Raw genomic sequence first — 19,638 nt, forward strand, 5'->3', positions numbered from 1 at the left:
ACTGACCAGGAGTCAGCATGTGGAGCAGGAGCTCAAGAAAGGTAACACCCAGGAGGCGGCCTATCATACCTGCAGAGAAGTATCTGCCAGTGGAACAGACTGTTGGTTCTTGTGGTGTTCCATAGACATTGATGAACTGTTTGGTGCACGGTCACCCATGGAAACTGGAAAAGTGAGAAGTCCGGCATGTTTAGCGACTGTGAGTTGAAGCCGTATAAAATGTATATAATGAACTGTGCATGACCCAGTTTATGCTGCATAAAATAACACGGATAGACTGTTTAAGTGGAAACCCATGCCTGTGTGACCGAATCCCGTGCTAAGCGAGTGTCCCCCAATACATTCAGTATATATATAGATTCTGCTTGTTCATTAGCAAAATTGTGGCAAAAAGGCATTGAGCATAATGAAACACAGGAGGCTTCATATGTGACTTATGACTAAGAGCAATAAAAATGCTACATTCTGTGGCATATGAAACGTCAAATCATAAAACCCCACTTGTTTTGTTATACACAAGGGTCATAAAGTTTCAATGGAAGTTGTAGTTTTGCATGTGAGTTGGCAGGGTCAGTTAACACATCACATATGCTTAAATAATGGGAGGATATGTGTGTGAGAGAAGAAAAGAGGAGTGTCTTTGGAGCCAGGCTGAAATGAATACCTCCTTTCAACACTGTATCCACATGCCTGAAGCAGCAGAGCGTTGATGTGCTCCCTCGCTTCTCAACTTTCTGAGATTGACTAAATAGTTGCATGCTTTAATCTCATTCCTGCTTTCATCCTCTCACCTGCAAAAGGAAAATTTCTTTATGATTTACAACCGGATCAAACACTGACCTATTTTAAAAAGTAAGAAAATCAACCCTATATTTTCTTTATACACAAAACTTTAGATTTAATATTGCAGATTATACTGAAAATGTATGCAGCTTTCCAGATGAGCAATGAATCCTCACTGTTTGTTAGCTATTTGATAAGAGAATGTTGACTTTTTTGGCGGCGCCTTATGCTCAGCTGTTCATTATAACATTGCATACTTTCATGTTTTATTCATGATATCAAAAGGCATTGAAATGGGAAAAACAGAGTTTTATGACTCAATTCATTTCTTCGTTGTCAGCATTGGATAAGTCCAAGGTTGGATTAGTAAAGTCGTATACGGCTGACTCACAGTTACTATTATCTAAGAAGGAGCCAACCCAGTAAATGTGATAAGATACCTAGATATTATTTAATTGTGCTTATAAATGAGTGATAATTCACTTTATGTTTCCTTAGCAGTAAAGATGTAGTAGCTCCTACCTGATCATATTTAGAATAATGTAACTAGTGAAAGCAATATATTTATTAATAAATGCTTATAAATGGAAAATTATAAGCAAACCTTTATATTTTTGTTGCATTACTCATACTTTTAACTTTGGGTTGTTGGTAGAAAAAAAATGTATTTAAAAAGAAAAAAAAATCAGTCTTGTGTAGTCTGAATAATATTAGTCCTACATACGATATTTACAAGTATTCTGAAATTGTATAGCTTGTCTTTAATTCACACAAAATGAACATATTTTTATAATCAATTTGTAATAATGACTTAAAATCGTAGTTTGTCTTCCCTGCTTCAACCCACATGGATAAGGTGAACTACTTTGCTATTTTAGGATATAATGTTATCTGACCCAATGAGGGTATAAATGATGAATAGCTCAATAGTATATATTTGGCCATATGGATGGATCAAAGGTGTAAGAATCCTGTTCACATTGCATAAAATATCATTTACTTGTGTATGATGCATAGTGGTGCTTTATCTATATATATATATAGTTAAATGTATGCATATATATATTGTATATCTATATATATATATACACATTTAGAGAGGAAGAGAGATGATTAGAATTGGACTGATCAATTTGGGGTTCCAGTCCATTGCCAGGTCAGTAGTCTCTGGCCACAGGACTGGAGGTTTGTGAATAACTTACCTTCCAGGATCTCCAGCTGTTGATTGGCAACATCATTATTGCGGCGTGACTCACAGATGACATATGCCTACCCGGTTAAATGCTGAAAATCCTGGAAAACATGTGATTTGGGAGCCTCCTGTCCATTGCCCAGAGACCTCTAACCTGGCTGATGGACCAGAATCCCGCAAATTGATGTGCCAAACTCTAGAGATGAATTAATCTTTTGACCTTTGAATTTGCCACCTTCAGCAATATTTTCCAAAATATTCAATATGAAGCAAATCAAAATTACTACAAAGTCTCCAATTGCCCTTAAAAACTTGAATAACACTTTCAGGTCTGCCAGGACTGTATACGACCCCTTTCAAGCTCTATATTGCAAGCACAACCCAAATAATATCATAGCGATTTCAACATTTCTGACTATAGATAAACAGATGGTAACAGGTGGTGCCCAACAGCCTATTTCTCACACTATAATCGTCTTCACTGGCTTACTGTCAAACACTATATAAACATTTTATTCAGTGTCTTATGGCTTTCTCTCTCTCCCTATCTCTAAGGCTAAGCTGTGAGCTGTGACATCCTCTAACTTTCCAGGTTCACCACAAAATGGCTACTACATTCCCAGCTTCAGCTTTGATACAGTCTATGATTGTCCCTCCTGATTGACTGATACCAATGTGATGTGAAAGACGCAAAGCATTGTGGGAAACGTTCCCAGCTATGCTCGTTGTCATGTGAGTCTTCTCTGGTTTATGCAATCATCTGCATTGCATAAAATGGTGATGGCTATTTTAGTCAATTTGCATGAAGCAAATCAGAATTTGTTTACATTTCCAACATCAGTGAATTCCTTACAAATCGACACAAATTCGATTTTCATAAAATTAATTTGATCATCTGTAAGGCTCAGATTTAGAGCTGAAACAAATAACTTGCCATAGAATAAATCATCAGTTTTATCACCAAGTTTTGTGGCAGGCCTGCCATTTTTCCACTGTATGTTTGAGGCTCAGTGGTCTGGTAATGTACAGTGATCAGCATATGAGTGCGACCCCTTTTAACCCCTTAATAACTACCAATACGACTTAAAATTAACATGCAATATAAGAGACTAGCCTCCCCATACAGGTGACAATCCAGCAGCTGTCAGTTGTCCACTACAGCTGACAACTCGCTGCATCAGCCACGATCAGTGTTGGCACAGACCATGGCCGTTAAACCCCTTAAATACTGCTGTAAATAGTGACTATAACATCTAGATGGTTAACTCCCTCTTTAACCCCATCAGCACCCTGAGATCTTGATTGTGTGGTCCTGATGTTTGCAATGGCAATTCATGGCCAAATATCGGCCTTAAAATCTTCCAGCTACAGTGGCCTGTTCAGAATTTAGAAACATTTAGGTAGTAATGTCACTTTGCATTAATTTAGGTAGCAATGTCACTTTGCATTAACCCTTTAATGACATGCACTGCGCATGCCGTGAATCCCCCTTTGATGTGGGCTCCGGCGCTGAGCCCACATCAAAGTCAAGACATGTCAGCTGTTTTGTACAGCTGACATGAGCGCGCAATAGCGGCGGGTAAAATCGCTATTCACCCGCCCCTATTAACCTGTTAAATGCCGCTGTCAAACGCAGACAGCGGCATTTAACTAAAGCTTCCGGCCGGGCGGCCGGAAATGACGTCATCGCCGACCCCTGTCACATGATCGGGGGTCGGGGATGTGTCAGTTCAGTAACCATAGAGGTCCTTGAGACCTCTATGGTTACTGATGCCGGCCTGCTGTGAGCGCCCCCCTGTGGTCGGCGCTCACAGCACACCTGCATTTCAGCTACATAGCAGCGATCTCATGATCGCTGCTATGTAGCTGAGCCAATCGAGTGGTGCCAGCTTCTAGCCTCCCATGGAGGCTATTGAAGCATGGCACAGTTAAAAAAAAATGTTTTTAAAAATATTAAAAAAATGTAAAAAACATAAAAGTTTAAATCACCCCCCTTTCGCCCCATCCTAAATAAAACATAAAAAAAAATTCAAACATACACATATTTGGTATCGCCGCGTTCAGAATCGCCCGATCTATCAATAAAAAAAAAGCATTAACCTGATCGCTAAACAGCGTAGCGAGAAAAAAATTCAAACCGCCAGAATTACGTTTTTTGGTCGCCACGATATTGCATTAAAATGCAATAATGGGCGATCAAAAGAACATATCTACACAAAAGTGATATTATTGAAAACGTCAGCTCGGCACGCAAAAAATAAGCCCTCAACCGACCCCAGATCACGAAAAATGGAGACGCTTCGGGTATTGAAAAATGGCACTTTTTTTTTTTTTTTTTTTTTTTAAAGCAAAGTTTTTAATTTTTTTTCACCACTTGGATAAAAAATAACCTAGACATATTAGGTGTCTGTGAACTCGTAATGACCTAGAGAATCACAATGGCAGGTCAGTTTTAGCATTTAGTAAACCTAGCAAAAAAGCCAAACAAAAAACAAGTGTGGGATTGCACTTTTTTTGCAATTTCACCGCACTTGGAATTTTTTTCCCATTTTCTAGTAAAAGACATGGTAAAACAAATGGTGTTGTTCAAAAGTACAACTCGTCCTGCAAAAAATAAGCTCTCACATGGCCATATTGACGGAAAAATAAAAAAGTGATGGCTCTGGGAAGGAGGGGAGTGAAAAACGAAAACGCAAAAACGAAAAAGGGCCGCGACTTGAAGGGGTTAATTCCTAAAAAGCACCCGAAGGGTTAATGAAATATCTGAAAGCAATTTTGAATATGTTGAGGGGCACTGTTTTTAAAATGGCATTACTTTTGGGGGATCCCTATATAACGTAAAACTCCCAAAAGTCACTTCAAAACTGAATTGGTCCCTAAAAAAATCAATTTTTAAAATTTTCTGGAAAAAAATGAAAAATATTGCTACTTTTTTAAACCTTTTAAGATGTTGACAAAATAAAACAACATTTTACAAATGGTGCTGATTTAAATCAGGCATGAGGGAAATGTCATTTACTATTGTTTTTGTGTGGTACAGCTATCTGGATTATAATAATATAATAATAATAATAATAATTTTTATTTATATAGCGCCAACATATTCCGCAGCGCTTTACAAATTATAGAGGGGACTTGTACAGACAATAGACATTACAGCATAACAGAAATCACAGTTCAAAATAGATACCAGGAGGAATGAGGGCCCTGCTCGCAAGCTTACAAACTATGAGGAAAAGGGGAGACACGAGAGGTGGATGGTAACAATTGCTTTAGTTATTTGGACCAGCCATAGTGTAAGGCTCGGGTGTTCATGTAAAGCTGCATGAACCAGTTAACTCCCTAAGTATGTAGCAGTACAGACACAGAGGTGTCATGTTCCCAATGGCAGGGAATTAAACACATAACACGGGCAAAAACAGGACGAGCTCTAGGGTGATGGAACCTGAGCTGACCGCGATCCTGAACCTCAACACTCAACTAACAGCAGCCGGGGAACGTTCCTGGGGGGACTCTAGACGTCTCGCGCCAGCCGGAGATTTAGCTACCCCTATCAGAAGAATCACAGACCTATCTTGCCTCCAGGGAAATATTCCCACAGAAATAGCAGCCCCCCACATATAATGACGGTGAAATGAGAGGAAGGCACAAACGTAGTTATGAAAACAGATTCAGCAAAATGAGGCCCGCTTAAGCTAGATAGCAGAGGATACAAAAGGTGAACTGCGCGGTCAGCTTAAAACCCTTCAAAATACCATCCTGAAATTACTTGAACTCATGTGCCAACTCATGGTACATGAGTGGTAATTTCAGCCCACTAGAGCAACCAGCAGCAGAGAATTACATATCTGCAACCTGGACTAAAAACATGAAAGCAAACATGAAACAGGGAAATCCAGACTTAGCTTGTCTTGAAGGCCTAGGAGCAGGTAGCAAAGGTAACAGAGACACACTGATACATTGATAGCCGGCAAGGGAATGACAGGAAAGCCAGGTAAAATAGGAAACACCCAGCCTCTGATGGACAGGTGGAAACCAGAGACCGCAACCCACCAAAGTCACCCAGTACCAGCTGTAACCACCAGAGGGAGCCCAAAAACAGAATCCACAACAGTACCCCCCCCTTGAGGAGGGGTCACCGAACCCTCACGAGAACCCCCAGGGCGATCAGGATGAGCTCTATGGAAGGCGCGGACCAAATCAGTCGCATGAACATCAGAGGCGACCACCCAGGAATTATCCTCCTGACCATAACCCTTCCACTTAACCAAATACTGGAGTTTACGTCTGGAAACACGAGAATCCAAGATCTTCTCAACAACATACTCCAATTCTCCCTCCACCAGCACCGGAGCAGGAGGCTCAACCGAAGGAACAACGGGCACCTCATACCTCCGCAATAACGACCGATGGAACACATTATGAATAGCAAACGATGCTGGGAGATCCAAACGAAAAGATACAGGGTTAAGAATCTCCAAGATCTTATAAGGACCGATGAACCGAGGCTTGAACTTAGGAGAAGAGACCTTCATAGGGACAAAACGAGAAGACAACCACACCAAATCCCCAACAAGAAGTCGGGGACCCACGCGGCGACGGCGATTAGCAAACTGCTGAGTCTTCTCCTGAGACAACTTCAAATTGTCCACCACCTGATTCCAAATCTGATGTAGCCTGTCCACCACCACGTCCACTCCAGGACAATCCGAAGGCTCCACCTGACCAGAGGAAAAACGAGGATGAAACCCCGAATTACAAAAGAAAGGAGAAACGAAAGTAGCAGAACTAGCCCGATTATTAAGGGCAAATGCGGCCAGTGGCAAAAAGGCAACCCAGTCATCTTGATCAGCAGAAACAAAACACCTTAAATAAGTTTCCAAGGTCTGATTAGTTCGCTCCGTCTGGCCATTCGTCTGAGGATGGAATGCAGACGAGAAAGACAAATCAATGCCCATCTTAGCACAAAACGTCCGCCAAAATCTAGACACAAACTGGGATCCCCTGTCAGAAACGATATTCTCCGGAATCCCATGCAAACGAACCACGTTCTGAAAAAATAAAGGGACCAACTCAGAGGAGGAAGGCAACTTAGGCAAGGGTACCAAATGAACCATCTTAGAAAAGCGGTCACACACAACCCAGATAACGGACATTTTCTGTGAGACAGGGAGATCTGAAATAAAATCCATGGAAATGTGCGTCCAAGGCCTCTTCGGGATAGGCAAGGATAACAACAACCCACTGGCCCGAGAACAGCAAGGCTTAGCCCGAGCACACACTTCACAAGACTGCACAAAGGTGCGCACATCCCTTGACAAGGAAGGCCACCAAAAAGACCTGGCCACCAAGTCTCTAGTACCAAATATTCCAGGATGACCAACCAACACAGAAGAATGGACCTCGGAGATGACTCTACTGGTCCAATCATCCGGAACAAACAGTCTTTCTGGTGGACAACGATCAGGTTTATCCGCCTGAAACTCCTGCAATGCACGTCGCAAGTCTGGGGAGACGGCGGACAATATTACCCCATCCCTAAGGATACCAGTAGGCCCAGAGTCTCCAGGAGAGTCAGGCACAAAACTCCTGGAAAGAGCATCTGCCTTCACATTCTTTGAACCTGGCAGGTATGAAACCACAAAATTGAAACGAGAAAAAAACAACGACCAACGAGCCTGTCTAGGATTCAGACGCCTGGCAGACTCAAGGTAAATCAGATTTTTGTGATCAGTCAAGACCACCACACGATGTCTAGCATCCTCAAGCCAATGACGCCACTCCTCAAATGCCCACTTCATGGCCAAAAGCTCCCGATTACCCACATCATAATTGCGCTCGGCGGGCGAGAATTTTCTAGAAAAGAACGCACATGGCTTCATCACCGAGCCATCGGAACTTCTCTGTGACAAAACCGCCCCCGCTCCAATCTCGGAAGCATCAACCTCAACCTGAAAAGGAAGTGAAACATCTGGTTGACATAACACAGGAGCAGAAGAAAACCGGCGCTTAAGTTCCTGAAAGGCCTCCACAGCCGTAGGAGACCAATTAGCAACATCAGCACCCTTTTTAGTCAAATCAGTCAAAGGTTTAACAACACTGGAAAAATTAGTAATGAACCGACGATAAAAATTAGCAAAACCCAAGAACTTCTGAAGACTCTTAACAGATGTAGGTTGTGTCCAGTCACAAATCGCCTGAACCTTGACGGGATCCATCTCAATAGTAGAAGGAGAAAAAATGTACCCCAAAAAAGAAATCTTCTGGACTCCGAAGAGACATTTTGAGCCCTTCACAAACAGAGAATTGGCCCGCAGGACTTGAAACACCTTCCTGACCTGTAGAACATGAGACTCCCAGTCATCAGAAAACACCAAAATATCATCCAAATACACAATCATAAACTTATCCAGATATTCACGGAAAATATTGTGCATAAAGGACTGAAAGACTGAAGGAGCATTAGAAAGTCCAAAAGGCATTACCAAATACTCAAAATGGCCCTCAGGCGTATTAAATGCGGTTTTCCACTCATCACCCTGCTTTATGCGCACAAGATTATACACACCGCGAAGATCTATCTTAGTGAACCACCTAGCCCCCTTAATGCGAGCAAACAAATCAGTCAATAATGGCAATGGATACTGATATTTGACTGTAATCTTATTCAGAAGGCGATAATCTATACAAGGCCTCAGGGAACCATCTTTTTTTGCCACAAAAAAAAAACCTGCTCCCAGAGGGGACGAAGATGGACGAATATGTCCCTTTTCCAAGGACTCCTTAATATAATTCCACATAGCAGTATGCTCTGGCACTGACAGATTAAATAAACGACCCTTAGGGAACTTACTGCCAGGAATTAATTCTATAGCACAGTCACAATCCCTATGAGGAGGGAGCGAATTGAGCTTAGGCTCCTCAAAAACATCCCGATAGTCAGACAAAAACGCAGGGACCTCAGAAGGAGTAGATGAAGCGATTGAAATCAGAGGTGCATCATCATGAACCCCCTGACATCCCCAGCTTAACACAGACATTGTTTTCCAATCCAGGACAGGATTATGAGTTTGTAACCATGGCAGACCAAGCACTAGTACATCATGTAAATTATACAGTACAAGGAAGCGAATCACCTCCTGATGAACGGGAGTCATGCGCATGGTCACGTGTCCAGTACTGCGGTTTATTCATAGCCAATGGTGTAGAGTCAATTCCCTTCAAAGGAATAGGAACTTCCAGAGGCTCCAGACTAAAACCGCAGCGTTTGGCAAATGACCAATCCATAAGACTCAGGGCAGCGCCCGAATCCACATAGGCATCGACGGAAATGGATGACAGTGAACAAATCAGAGTTACAGACAAAATGAACTTAGACTGCAGAGTACTAATGGCAAAAGATTTATCAAGCTTTTTTGTGCGTTTAGAGCATGCTGATATAACATGAGCTGAATCACCACAATAAAAACACAATCCATTTTTCCGCCTATAATTTTGCCGTTCACTTCTGGACTGAATTCTATCACATTGCATAGTCTCAGGTGCCTGTTCAGAAGACACCGCCAACTGGTGCACAGGTTTGCGCTCCCGTAAACGCCGATCAATCTGAATGGCCATAGCCATAGACTCATTCAGACCTGTAGGTGCAGGGAACCCCACCATAATATCCTTAATGGCCTCAGAAAGACCATCTCTGAAGTTTGCAGCCAGGGCGCACTCATTCCACTGAGTAAGCACCGACCATTTCCGAAATTTTTGACAATATACTTCCGCTTCATCATGCCCCTGAGAGAGGGCTAATAAAGCCTTTTCAGCCTGAATCTCCAGGCTAGGTTCCTCATAGAGCAATCCCAGTGCCAGAAAAAACGCATCCACACTGAGCAATGCAGGATCCCCTGGTGCCAATGCAAATGCCCAATTCTGAGGGTCGCCCCGCAGGAAAGATATTACAATCTTGACCTGCTGAGCAGGGTCTCCAGAGGAGCGAGATTTCAAAGAAAGAAACAATTTGCAATTGTTCCTGAAATTCAGGAAGGTAGATCTATCTCCAGAAAAAAACTCTGGAATAGGAATTCTAGGTTCAGACATAGGAGTGTGAACAACAAAATCCTGTATGCTTTGAACTTTTGCAGCAAGATTATTCAGGCTGGAAGCCAAACTCTGGGCATCCATGTTAAACAGCTAAGGTCAGAGCCATTCAAGGGTTAAGAGGAGGTAAGAAGCAGCTAGACAGCAATTAAGGGCTAGGCAGCAAAACTCTGAGGGAAAAAAAAAAAAAAAATTTTCCTTCAACAATTCTTTTTCTCCTGCTTCAGCCGAAACAATTAACACTTTGTGGGCCGGCTATACTGTCATGTTCCCAATGGCAGGGAATTAAACACATAACACGGGCAAAAACAGGACGAGCTCTAGGGTGATGGAACCTGAGCTGACCGCGATCCTGAACCTCAACACTCAACTAACAGCAGCCGGGGAACGTTCCTGGGGGGACTCTAGACGTCTCGCGCCAGCCGGAGATCTAGCTACCCCTATCAGAAGAATCACAGACCTATCTTGCCTCCAGAGAAATATTCCCACAGAAATAGCAGCCCCCCCACATATAATGATGGTGAAATGAGAGGAAGGCACAAACGTAGTTATGAAAACAGATTCAGCAAAATGAGGCCCGCTTAAGCTAGATAGCAGAGGATACAAAAGGTGAACTGCGCGGTCAGCTTAAAACCCTTCAAAATACCATCCTGAAATTACTTGAACTCATGTGCCAACTCATGGTACATGAGTGGTAATTTCAGCCCACTAGAGCAACCAGCAGCAGAGAATTACATATCTGCAAGCTGGACTAAAAACATGAAAGCAAACATGAAACAGGGAAATCCAGACTTAGCTTGTCTTGAAGGCCTAGGAGCAGGTAGCAAAGGTAACAGAGACACACTGATACATTGATAGCTGGCAAGGGAATGACAGGAAAGCCAGGTTAAATAGGAAACACCCAGCCTCTGATGGACAGGTGGAAACCAGAGACCGCAACCCACCAAAGTCACCCAGTACCAGCTGTAACCACCAGAGGGAGCCCAAAAACAGAATCCACAACACAGAGGGCTATTGACTGCATAAAGTGTATGAGAACATGATGCAAGGAACCTGATTATGTGTTTTTTTTTTTTTTCTATTTTTAATAGGCCACACAGGGATAGTTAGGTTAATGCGTTGAGGCGGTAGGCCAGTCTGAACAACTGCGTTTTTAGGGCACGCTTAAAACTGTGGGGATTGGGGATTAATCGTATTAACCTAGGTAGTGCATTCCAAAGAATCGGCGCAGCACGTGTAATTAACCCCTTAAACCCCAAGGGTGGTTTGCACGTTAATGACCGGGCCAATTTTTCCAATTCTGACCACTGTCCCTTTATGAGGTTATAACTCTGGAACACTTCAACGGATCCTAATGATTCTGACATTATTTTCTTGTGACATATTGTACTTCATGATAGTGGTAAAATTTCTTTGATAAGCCTTGCGTTTGTGAAAAAACGGAAATTTGGCAAAAAAATTTTGAACATTTCGCAATTTTCCAACTTTGCATTTTTATGCCCTTAAATCACAGAGATATGTGACACAAAATACTTAATAAGTAACATAGTAGTTAACGTAGTGCTAACTCGCCATACGGTGAGACTCGGGAGGGACTGAGCGCTATTTGCCTCCTGGAGGGTAGATTTTAATAGAATAGTTTCTGGACTACATATACAAAGCCCCTAAGTGCTAGAAAAGCAGAATACCCCCTCAAGTGACCCCATTTTGCTAATTATACCCCCTGCCAAACATATGGACACTAAATTTGGTTTAGGCACACTGGGGCTCAGGTGGGAGGGGGTCATTTGGATTTGGGAGCGCAAAACTCATTGGATTTCTTTTGGGGTGGCGAGAAGCCATAGCGCTTTACCAGATCCTTTTGACTACCAGTAGCGTGGAAGACCCCTATATTTCTGTTAACAGCAGCATTGCAATGCATCATGCTTGTGCAGAAAGCCTCTTCTTTGAGCATCGTCTCAGAACCTTTCCATAGCTTGGTGACCCGGGGGTTGTCATGACGACCCCGGGTCACCATGGCAACTATCAGGCCCCCGGGATAACATTGTGGAAGCGTCGATCTGAAGGCAGAAGGAGCTCTCGTCCCTCTGCCTGCCTCCTAAATGTTGCGATCGCTTGCAACCGTCCCTGGTTGTTACAGCAGACGCTTGGCCACTAGCAGCGCCGAGCTCCTGCTCTGATCGGGCAGGAAGTGCTAATATTTCATTCAGCACCTCCTGTGCAATCATGCTAAGATTGTTCAGTCAGATTGACTGACCTATCACAGTGATCTCCACACCTCTTCCTGATCACAGGTCCCCGCACCTCTTCCCGTGCGGCTCAGCTATCATTGACAGTTGACAAACTGTCACTGCATGTTTAGATGTAGTGACAGTTGAAAGTCATCATGGACATAGCACGTCATGCGGAAACTGACACCAGCTCATGACGTGCTATATCTGTCATTGGGCTTTAACCCCTTAGTAATTTTTTAAATCTGACCAGTGTCACTTTATGTGGTAATAACTCTGGAACGCTTCAACAAATTCCAGTGATTTTGAGATTGTTTTTTCGTGACACATTATACTTTATGATAATGGTAAATTTAGGTCAATATGTTTTGTGTTTATTTATAAAAAATATCAGAAATTTGAGAAAAATGTTAAAAAATTATCAATTTTCAAACTTTGAATGATTATCTCTTTAATCCAGATATTCATACCACAGCAAAACATTAATGAATAACATTTCCCTCATGCCTGCTTTACATCACCACCATTTGTAAAATGTTCTTTTATTTTGTTAGCATTTTAGGAGGTTTAAAAATGTAGCAGTAATTTTTCATTTTTTTGAAGGAAATTTGCAAAATTTATTTTTTTAGGGACTTAGCCATGTTTGAAGTACCTTTAGGGATCCCATATATTTGGAAATCCCGCAAAATAATACCATTTTAAAAACAGCACTCCCTGACATATTGAAAACTGCTGTCAGGTAGTTTATTAACCCTTCAGTTGTTTTTTAGGAATTAATGCAAAGAGACATGACAGAAATGACAATGTTCATTTTTACCACCTAAATGCCTCTAACTTCTGAACAGGTTACAACAGCCGGCAGACTCTTAGGGTACTGTCACACAGTACCATTTTGATCGCTACGACGGCACGATCCGTGACGTCGCAGCGATCGTATGATTATCGCTCCAGCGTCGTAGACTGCGGTCACACGTTGCAATCACGGCGCTGGAGCGATGCCGAAGTCCCCGGTAACCAGGGTAAACATCGGGTAACTAAGCGCAGGGCCGCGCTTAGTAACCCGATGTTTACCGTGGTTACCAGCGTAAACGTAAAAAAAACAAACAGTACATACTTACATTCCGGTGTCTGTCCCCGGCGTTCTGCTTCTCTCCACTGTGTAAGCGCCATAGCCGGCAAGCACAGCGGTGACGTCAGACGTCACCGCTGTGCTCGCTTTCCGGCTGGCAGACGCTCACACAGTGGAGAGAAGCTGAGACGCTGGAGGACAGACACCGGAATGTAAGTATGTACTGTTTGTTTTTTTACGTTTACGCTGGTAACCACGGTAAACATCGGGTTACTAAGCGCGGCCCTGCGCTTAGTTACCCGATGTTTACCCTGGTTACAAGCGAACACATCGCTGGATCGCTGTCACACACAACGATCCAGCGATGTCAGCGGGTGATCAAGCGACGAAAGAAAGTTCCACACGATCTGCTACGACGTACGATTCTCAGCAGGATCCCTGATCGCTGCTGCGTGTCAGACACTGCGATATCGTAACGATATCGCTAGAACGTCACGAATCGTACCGTCGTAGCGATCAAAATGGTACTGTGTGACAGTACCCTTAGGCCAGAATTTGGTAATGAATTGCCAATCACAAACATCAGGACCATACAATCATGATCTGAGGGCACCAATTGGGATTAGGAGGAAGCCCCCACAGTCTGTTAACCATTTATAATGATGTAGTCACTATTGAAAGCAGCATTTAAGGGGTTAAACAGATTTGGATGGTGCAAACACTGATCGTGACTGATGCAGCAAGTTGTCAGCTATAGTGCACAGCCGACAGCTGCGAGATTGTCACCTGTATGGGGATGCTATTCTCTTATATCTCAGGTCAGGTTAAAAGACGTATTGGCTGTCATTAAGGGGTTAAGGGGAACAACAATATGTACACACATACAATCACATACAGTGAGGAAAATGAGTATTTGATACACTGCCGATTTTGCAAGTTCTCCCACCAACAAAGAATGGAGAGGTCTGTATTTTTTTATCATAGGTACACTTCAACTGTGAGATACAGAATCTAAAAATAAAGAACAGAAAATCACATTGTATGATTTTGAAATAATTAAAATGCATTTTATTGAATTAAATAAGTATTTGATGACCTACCAACCAGCAAGAATTCTGTCTCTCACAGACCTGTCAGTTTTTCTTTAAGAAGCCCTCCTACTCTGCACTCATTATCTGTATTCATTGCAACTTTTTGAACGTGTTACCTGTATAAAGCACACCTGTCCACACACTCAATCACTCACACTCTAGCCTTTCTACCATGGCCAAGACCAAAGAGCTGTTTAAGGACACCAGGGACAGATTTGTAGACCTGCACAAGGCTGGGATGGGCTACAGGACAATAGGCAAGCAGTGTAGTGAGAAGGCATCAACTGCTGGCACAATTATTAGAAACTTGAAGAAACACAAGATAACTGTCAAATTTCCTCAGTCTGGGGCTCCATACAAGATCTCGCTTCATAGGGTAAGAACTACATGGAAGGACCTGGTTAATGACCTGAAGAGAGCTGGGATCACAGTCTCAAACATTACCGTTAGTAACACACTATGCCACCATAGTTTAAAATCATTGAGGGCACGCAAGGTTCCCTGCTCATGCCAGCACATGTCGAGGCCCATTTGAAGTTCGCCAATGACCATCTGGATGATTCAGAAGAGGCATGGGAGAATGTCATGTGGTCAGATGAGACCAAAATGTAAATTTTCGTGTTTGGAGGAAGAGGAAGTATGAGTACAACTCCAATAATTCCATCCCAACCATGAAGAATGAAGGGTAAAACACCATACTTTGGGGGTGCTTTTCTGCAAAGGGAACTGCACCTCCTATTGAAGGAAGGATGGATGGGGTCATGTATCGTGAACTTTTGGCCAACAACCTCCTTGCCTCAGTAAGAGCATTTAAGATGGGTCTTTGCTAGTCTTCCAGCATGACAATGATGCGAAACACACAGCCAGGGCAACCTAAGGAGTGGCTTCGTAGGATACATTTAAATGTCCTGTAGTAGCCTAGCCAGTATCCAGAGCTGAACCCAATAGAACATTTTTGAAAAAACCTGAAACTCAATGTTTCCCAAGGACAGCCCCGAAACTTGAAAGATCTGGTGAAGATCTGTATGGAACAGTGGGCCAAAATCCTTGCTGCAGTGTGTGTAAACTTGGTCAAGAACTACAGGAAACATCTGACCTCTGTAATTGCAACAAAGGTTTCTGTACCAAATATTAAGTTGCTTTTTTCTATTGTATCAAATACTTATTTCATGCAATAAAATGCAAATTAATTATATATTAAAAATAATACAATGTAATTTTCTGGATGTTATTTTTAGATTCTGTCTCTCACAGTTGAAGTGTACCTACGATAAAAATGACAAACCTCTCCATTCTTTGCAGGTGGGAAAACTTGCAAAATCGGCAGTGTCTCGAATAATTAATTTCCACACTGTATGTTAAGAAGCATTAGATCTACCAGCTAGATTTTCTTATCGGTCTGTCTGTTTGTCTCTGTCTGTCAATCAGTCTATTTATCTGTCTATTGTTTAGCATGTGTGTGTATACTAAACGATAGATAGATAGATAGATAGATAGATAGATAGATAGATAGATAGATAGATAGATAGATAGATAGATAAGAAGAAAGATGGTTTTTAGTAGTTGTTTTTGCAGTCAATATATGAAGTCCACTAAATACCTTGGTCCCTTAAACATTTGTCAAAAGTAGCATTTCATAGAATAACATAACAGATGGAGAATATTTTCTCTAACGTCAATGAAATCTCTTATTTTTGGCTACTAACTTAATCTTTCCCTGATGTATAGTCAGCTTACAATATCCGCCAACAATCAATAGGTGCAATGCTCCTGGTAGTAAATTACTAGTAATATTTTGCTATGGGTAATGTGATTTATAGCAGGTTGCTGTAATGCCACATAGAGAACAGATCATTTGTGAACTCTTTTACTAAGAATTTAGCCAAGATTACTGTAGTTTCTCCTTAAATTTCTAAAAGCATTTCATCAATTTTAAGAAAATATTACATAAAGAATGTCTTGAGGGATGTTGTCATTTTACACAACTCCTTCTTACACAACATTGTCCCCTACTGTTAAGGTACCTTCACACGAAACGACTTTACAACGAGAACGACAACGATCCGTGACGTTGCAGCGTCCTGGCTAGCGATATTGTTGTGTTTGACAAGCAGCAGCGATCAGGATCCTGCTGTGATGTCGCTGGTCGTTGAATAAAGTTCAGAACTTTATTTGGTCGTCAGACTGGCGTGTATCGCTGTGTTTGACACCAAAAGCAACGATACCAGCGATGTTTTACAATGGTAACCAGGGTAAATATCGGGTTACTAAGCGCAGGGCCGCACTTAGTAACCCGATGTTTACCCTGGTTAACAGCGTAAAAGTAAAAAAAACAAACAGTACATACTCACCTGCGCGTCCCCTGCCGTCTGCTTCCTGCTCTGACTGAGCGCTGGCCCTAAAGTGAAAGTAAAAGCCCAGCGGTGACCTCACCGCTCTGCTGTTAGGGCTGGCGCTCACACAGTACAGGAAGCGGACGCCGGGGGACGCGCAGGTGAGCATGTACTGTTTGTTATTTTTACTTTTACGCTGGTAACCAGGGTAAACATCGGGTTACTAAGCGCGGCCCTGCGCTTAGCAACCCGATGTTTACCCTGGTTACCCGGGGACCTCGGCATCGTTGGTCGCTGGAGAGCGGTCTGTGTGACAGCTCTCCAGCGACCAAACAGCAACTCTGCAGCGATCGGCATCGTTGTCGCTATCGCTGCAGCGTCGCTTCGTGTGAAGGTACCTTTAGCTAATGATAGTAGATTATCATCAGCATCCAAGTCATAGTTTTAGTTGTAGTTTTTTTTAACTAAGCACTTTGTCAAGATTATAGTTGCTTCTCCTTAATCTTCAAGTAGCGTTTTCTCTTATAAAAAAAAATACTTAAAGAATTTTTGGCTTGTTTGAAGATGTTTATCCTTTTAACAACTTCTTGTTATTCAACATTGTCCTATTGTTAGCAGTTAATATAACAAATGGTAATCAGCCACCAAATTTCAAAAGGTTGAATTAGGATGCTACTGCTAACCACATCGTTGTTCTTTACAGAACCTATGCGCCTACATGTCCATCATAATCATGATCTCTTCTGGAGCAGAAAAATGCTGTGAGTGGCATGTGGTTGCAAAGTTAATCAATATTTTTCCAGTTCTTTTACAGTTAGGGTATGTGCACACGTAGTTGGAATCTCTGCGGATTTTTCCGCACCTGTTTTGAGAAATCCGCAGGTAAAAATCACTGCGTTTTACCTGTGGATTTACTGCAGATTTACCGTGGATTTTATGCGTTTTTTGTGCGGATTCCACCTGGGGTTTTACACCTGTGGAATCCTATAATGGAGCAGGTGTAAACCGCTGCGGAATCCGCACAAAGAATGAACATGCTGTGGAATAAACAACGCTATGTTTCCACGCGTTTTTTCCGCAGCATGTGCACTGCAGATTTTATTTTCCATAAGTTTACATGGTACTGTAAACTCATGGAAAACAGCTGCGAATCCGCAGCATCAAAACCGCTGTGGATCCGCAGTAAAATCCGCAACGTGTGCACATACCCTTAATATTGGAAAAAGGATGGGGCAGTTTGATTTCAACATACCCGATCAGCTTATTCCTCTCTCGTCTCATTGCTAAAAAAAAGATGAGCACATGGTTTGGCCATGTTGATGGTCAAATTGAAATAGCTAGTAGTACAACACGCCACTCGTACTATCATGCGAGTTAGTTTCTCAAGTAGATCATCCAGCCCAAATCAATCCAAATAACAGAGGAACTTGGCACTCAAAAAGAACTTTAGCGTGGATATTTATTTATTCAATGTGCATCCATAGAGTAAAAAGTTGAACATTTTCGGTCCACATCCGGACCTTCATCAGAACAATTATACTGGTATACTGGGAAATACGTATATCCTGTCAAAACTGGTTCCAACAGAGTTTTCAAAAACTCCTAGATGCGAAGAGGAATCCTGAATCCGCCAAAATGCACAGGATCCAGTGCACGACGGACATAATGTGTGCCCATACATCACTAATACAAGTCAATGGGAAAAAACAGGATCCTGCATACAAATTTGCAGGATCCTGTTTTTTCACAAACCGACGTATTTTGACGTGTGGAGGAAGACAGAAATGTGAAAGAAGTCTTAAAGATCTTTTGGACAAAAGCTATCTCAAATGTATCACCAGCTAAAAACTTTAAATCAGGGGTCTCCAACCTGTATATTGAGAGCCACATGTGGCTTGCAGGCACTTCATATACAGTTATATGAAAAAGTTTGGGCACCCCTATTAATCTTAAGCTTAATGTTTTATAAAAATTGTTTTTTTTTGCAACAGCTATTTCAGTTTCATATATCTAATAACTGTTGGACACAGTAATGTGTCTGCCTTGAAATGAGGTTTATTGTACTAACAGAAAATGTGCAATCTGCATTCAAACAAAATTTGACAGGTGCATAAGTACCCTTATCATTTTCTTGTTTTAAATACTCCTACCTACTTTTTACTGACTTACTAAAGCACTTTTTTTGGTTTTGTAACCTCATTGAGCTTCATAGCCAGGTGTATGCAATTATGAAAAAAGCTACTTAAAGTGGCCACTTACAAGTTGTTCTCCTGTTTGAATCTCCTCTGAAGAGTGGCATCATGGGCTCCTCAAAACAACTGTCAAATGATCTGAAAACAAAGATTATTCAACATAGTTGTTCAGGGGAAGGATACAAAAAGCTGTCTAAGAGATTTAACCTGTCAATTTCCACTGTGAGGAACATAGTAAGGAAATGGAAAAATACAGGTACAGTTCTTGTTAAGGCCAGAAGTGGCAGGCCAAGAAAAACATCAGAAAGGCAGAGAAGAAGAATGGTGAGATCAGTCAAGGACAATCCTCAGACCACCTCCAGAGAGCTGCAGCATCAACTTGCTGCAGATGGTATCACTGTGCATCGGTCAACTATACAACGCACTTTGCACAAGGAGAAGCTGTATGGGAGAGTGATGCGAAAGAAGCCGTTTCTGCAAGCACGCCACAAAAAGAGTCGGCTGAGGTATGCAAAAGCTTATTTGGAGAAGCCAATTTCTTTTTGGAAGAAGGTCCTTTGGACTGATGAAACAAAGATTGAGTTGTTTGGTCATACAAAAAGGCATTATGCATGGCGGCAAAAAAACACAGCATTCCAAGAAAAACACTTGCTACCCAC

At 42.1% G+C, this 19,638-nt stretch overlaps 1 protein-coding gene across 1 annotated transcript in view; it reads left to right on the forward strand.

The window, feature by feature from the left end:
- Positions 1 to 680: 680 nt before the first annotated feature.
- EFEMP1 (EGF-like fibulin extracellular matrix protein 1) overlaps positions 681 to 19,638 on the forward strand; it is a 147,639-nt gene continuing 128,681 nt past the window's right edge. Inside the window, exon 1 of the mRNA XM_077282766.1 lies at positions 681 to 852. The gene's annotated coding sequence lies outside the window, so the exon portion shown is untranslated. The remainder of the gene's footprint in view (positions 853 to 19,638) is intronic.

Source organism: Ranitomeya variabilis, chromosome 2 (assembly GCF_051348905.1).
Source record: "Ranitomeya variabilis isolate aRanVar5 chromosome 2, aRanVar5.hap1, whole genome shotgun sequence".
Classification (NCBI taxonomy): domain Eukaryota; kingdom Metazoa; phylum Chordata; class Amphibia; order Anura; family Dendrobatidae; genus Ranitomeya; species Ranitomeya variabilis.